The sequence below is a fragment of the Engraulis encrasicolus genome, chromosome 20 (assembly GCF_034702125.1).
Source record: "Engraulis encrasicolus isolate BLACKSEA-1 chromosome 20, IST_EnEncr_1.0, whole genome shotgun sequence".
Classification (NCBI taxonomy): Eukaryota; Metazoa; Chordata; class Actinopteri; order Clupeiformes; family Engraulidae; genus Engraulis; species Engraulis encrasicolus.
Genome location: NC_085876.1, coordinates 13442753 through 13447752, shown reverse-complemented (window position 1 = coordinate 13447752; position 5000 = coordinate 13442753). Strand labels below are relative to the sequence as shown.

Below are 5000 nucleotides of genomic sequence, written 5' to 3'. Positions count from 1 at the left end.
TTCTTCAGCAAGGCAAGGAAATAGAGGCGTAGGAACACTGAAAGGAGCCATGAAAGGTGTATGTTTTTTCACTTTCTTTCATGCCCTCTCTCCCTCCCTAACTCCCTCTCTCTGAAAGTGCATTTCTCCATCTCCCTCTCTCCATGGAGCTCTGTCTCAATCTCTCTCCATCTCTCTCTGTCTCTCTCTCTCTCTCTCTCTCTTCCCATGGAGGCTTTGTCCGAGTGATCAGGATGGACAGGGCTCTCTCTCTCTCTCTCTCTCTCTCTCTCTCTCTCTCTCTCTCTCTCTCTCTCTCTCTCTCTCTATGGAGGCTTTGTGTGAGTGTACAGGCTGGACACCTGCAGACGGAGAGGGTAATTGGCCCTGTTGCTAGGTGCTGAGGCGGGAAGCCGTCACTTGCCTCCCTCCCTGTTGCTCTGGATGCAAATGGCGAGGGCTTGCATCTCGCTGTGCAACTAGTGCTGAGCACGCACACACACACACACACACACACACACACACACACACATACATGCACAGAGAGAGAGAGAGAGAGAGAGAGAGAGAGAGAGAGAGAGAGAGAGAGAGAGAGAGAGAGAGAGAGAGAGAGAGAGAGAGAGAGAGAGAGACTTGTGTGTACATATACACACATGCACACACACAAACGTACACACACACACGCACGCACGCACGCACACACACACGCAATCCTCAGCCACACATGAATACAATACAATTTCCCCGACTTGAGAGAGTGTATAATGCGCTTTCAGAAACACATTTGTGACGACGACGGATTGTTATTGTTGCCAGCCAAGAGCAGAAATGATGCATTACCTACCTGTGGCACAAATGCAATTAAAACCCCTAAAGCATGCTGGGAGTTTCAATTAAGAGGCAGAAAAACATCAGCGCAGGCAAAGAAAATCCTATGAGCTAAATTATCTTATTTGCATATCAGATGTGTGCTTGAGATGACTGATACTTTCGTTGTATTATATTTTTCTGTATTTCCCTGGTTCTTCTAAACATTCACGTCCGGTTTTACTTTCAGTCCTTGCTACTATGACAATTTAATTTCCCTAGGTGAGGGGGGAGAAAAATAACACTTTTTTATCTTATCTGTTCTTATCCAGGAAGAGCAGCACTTTAAATGACAGCATGATCCATTTTCGCCGATGCGCTAGCTCTGAGGATTGCACTCGGCTACGCTGGTTGGAATTCAAGATGAAATTGCACATCGTGTGTTTTGCATGTCTGAATTCATTTTGATTTGGTTGCCAAGGTCAGGCCTGTTTCAAGGTATTCATCCAGCATAAGCAAGCAATCAAAACAGCACAACCCGCTGTGCACTACAAACTGGCATGGCCACACATTATACAGATCGCAAAAGCCTTGCCCTGAATTTTCAGGAGCGTTAACATCCAAATTTCTGCCGCAGTCCTACGTTTTGTTTTTACTCCTTCTCCTTCCAGGGGCTCTGTGCTGCCCACAGCTTCGTAGGAATTTCAATGAGTCCCGCTGGGCTAATTGATGTGTTAGCCTTCCTCTTCTAGACTCCCCCACCAACTCTCTGGATCAATGCGCTGTCCGGGCCCATTTGCTTTCAAGTACAATTTCATGTTGTTTAGCCTCTTTAAAAAGGTGCCGGTGACTGTTCGCAGGGGTGGGTCCATCTGTCTTTGAGCAGTTGGCCTTGATGGCATTAATGCTTAAACTTTAAACTGCAGTACTTGGTTGCACTACCCTCCATTTTATTTTTGGTGCATTGGGCAAACCCTTTTGACCCATACTTTTTAGACGTTTGTTTTTGCCAGAATGGCTTGACCGTATTGTAATCTTTCAGAATTTCTTTTTTTTAATGAAGTGTACTACTAGCCTCGCGAGCCATCCTACGTACTTCCGCCAAAGGATTGGCTCCACTACTGTAGTCTGGCCGTGCTTCTCTGTGGAGTGCTTGCAGCAGTAGAATTTTGATTGCAACGCCCCCCCAGAAAACAGCCAATAATCGAATACGCCCCCCACGTGGGGACGAAAGGGGGAGAACGCTCGTGACAATGACGTACACATCTGCGCCAGAGCCATTGGTCTGCGCTATGTTGTTGTTGAGTAACTGCCAGCGATTGGGTGAGAGGTGTCCAATAATTTCAAACTATAACTGAGTGCAAACTTCCTGCTTTCTACAATCGCTTCAGAGCAAACAAATGCCAGACCATATATACGAAATGAAATGGTAGTATTATGGGATGGTCAGGACCAGGCTAGTGTACTACTGCTGCCCAATTTTTTTCAGTGAGGAGCAGTTTTCCTGGTTGTGGAGCGGTGAGCCAAAAAAAGGCTGCAAACCACAATGGGTGTATAAGGAAGTTCAAACACCAGCCAACAATATCCTGGTTTTGTATCTAGTATGATCATGGATCTGTCAGACAGATGCAAAATGAAAGAGGGGAAAATGCAAATGAAAAAAGCGGGGAAATGATCTCCCTTATCCTTCACAATAATATACAATATGCAATGCCACTTTACTCGAAATTGTCCTGAACAGAGTTTCATGCGAATGCAAGCGCAGAAGATAGACAGTCCAGGAAGCCAAACAGAGCCAACAGGTTTGCCAGGGCCCGGGGCAGCGTCTTCTGACAGGGCCCCCCACCTAATGCATACAATATAATGAGGACTCAATTCTGGGCCCCCGATCTCCCTGGGCCCTGGACAACTGACACATTTCTCCGCCCCATCTGTCGGCTTCCCTGGAGCCAAATATTAGATTTGCAAAAAGCATCGTGAAATTCAGTTTTTCACTTTCAGTCTGTGGGTCTGTCATTCTGCATGCCTACCATTAGTCTCACTACAGTAGGCCTAAAAAGATATGAAATTCATGGTGTCGCACACATCACACTAGGACAAAATATATGCATACTCTCCACATCTACACTCATACTTAATTTGCATGCTGATGTTACAAATGATGGGTTTGGACGTGTGAATAGAGCCTTGTCATCCCAAGTGCAAGGAGAGCACAAAGCGTTTGAGACCCAAGTGAAGTGTTTGAGAGGACAGTGAGCAAAACTGCAAATAAAAAACAGTTTTTTTTGGAAAGCTCTGGTACACAAACAAACATGTATTCATACAGTAGGCTCCTCTTCTCCAATCCACCCACTCCCCTACATTCATACAAAGAAAGACAGAGTGAGCAAGCAAAAGAGAGAGAGAGAGTGAGATGGAGGAAAGTATGAAAGACAAGACATAGGCCTATGCAAAAAGGAGAGTGAGAAAGAAGGGGAATGACAGAGAATGAGAGGGCGAGAGAGCGACTGAGCAAGAGAATGGCAGAGAAAGGCGCAGAGAGCAAGAGAGTGGAGTGACGTACATAGAAAGCACAGAGAGAACCAGTGAGAGTGTGTGACTGTCAAAAAGCATGTCATGGCAACCATACTGGTGTTATTAAGCTCCTGCTCTGGCTGACAGCAGACACACAGTAACAGGCCATTAGTGCTGATCACCCCATATTACCTACAGCACAAGACACAGCACCAACAACTCTCTCTCGCTCGCTCGCTCTCTCTCTCTCTCTCTCTCTCTCTCTCTCTCTCTCTCTCTCTCTCTCTAGAACCACCAACATGCTCTCTCTCCCTATATTACAGCACATGGCAACAGCACCCTCTCTCCCTCTCCAGCACAACCAATATGCTCTTTCTATATAACACACGGCACCATTATCTCTCTCTCTCTCTCTCTCTCTCTCTCTCTCTCTCTCTCTCTCTCTCTCTCTCTGCATAATCAACACACACTCACTCTCTTCCTCCTTCTCCGCAGCATATTATAGCACACCACACGGCACCAACAACTCTCTCTCTCCCTCCCTCCATCCATCTCCCCCTCTCTCTATCTCTCACTCTCCCTCCCTCCCTCCTCCGTTGCTGTCTTTCATCGCTACACTCTCTCCCTCTCTCCCTCCCTTCCCTTCCATCCTCCTCTGTGGCTTTCTTTCATCCCTGCAAACACACGCTACACTCCCTCTCTCTCTCTCTCTCTCTCTCTCTCTCTCTCTCTCTCTCTCTCTCTCTCATTCTCTTTTCCTCTCCCCTTGCCCCGCCTTGCCCCTTTCTCCACGTTCTCCGTCTGATTCAATTGTGTCTGTAATTGAGCCTCTCATCTGGCTCTGCCTGTGTGTTTGTTATTGGGGCCATCTCAGCGCAGCTCGCTAGCTCGGTGCCTCAGTTCATCAGTTCTTCCTCCCTTATCTAGCTGACGGTCATGTCGCTCGCCATCTACCACACATGCACACAAAGCAGAGAAATCACACATCTCCTGCTTCTTTTCTTTTAACTGTCCCTCTTTTAACTCTCCCCATCTGATCTGTCTGCCTTCCTTTCTACTCTCTCTCTCTCTCTCTCCCTTCGACTCTTCCTTCCTCCCTCCTACTCTCTCTCTCTCTCCACACAGCAGTTTTGTTTACCACCCTCCATCTCCTACTCTCTGAACCATCTCTCTCTCTCTCTCTCTCTCTCTCTCTCTCTCTCTCCCTCCCTCCCTCCCTCTCTCTCTCTCTCTCCACACAGCAGTTTTGTTTACCACCCTCCATCTTTTCCTGATCTATCCATCTCTCTGTCTCTCTCTATGCACAGCAACTTCACTTACAACCCTGCATCTCTTCCTGATCTATCCATCTCTCGCTCTCTCTCTCTCTCTCATTCTCGCTCTCTCGCTCTCTCTCTCTCTCTGTTTGTGTCTCTGCTTCTGTCATGCCATGGTGGTATTACACTGCACCTCACTCCTCTTTCTCTTCGGTGACATCAGTCTTACATGATGCGTCTGGTTCCTGCTCTGGGCCGCATCAGTCAAACTCCCACTGTCTCAGTCTCTTATCTCCCCATCACATCCCTCTTCTGCCTTCTCTCTTTTTCTCTCTCTCGCTCTCTCTCTCTCTTTCACTTGCTCTCTCGCTTTGTTTTTGTTTCAATCCATCTCTTGCTCTCCATCTGATCCTTCTTCCACCTTATCTCCTTCTCCCTTTCTCA

At 47.2% G+C, this 5000-nt stretch overlaps 1 protein-coding gene across 1 annotated transcript in view; it reads right to left on the bottom strand.

Annotated features, from left to right (window-relative positions):
- Positions 1-5000, bottom strand: part of pvrl2l (PVR cell adhesion molecule related 2 like) — a 241666-nt gene that overhangs the window by 42480 nt on the left and 194186 nt on the right. The window lies entirely within an intron of this gene.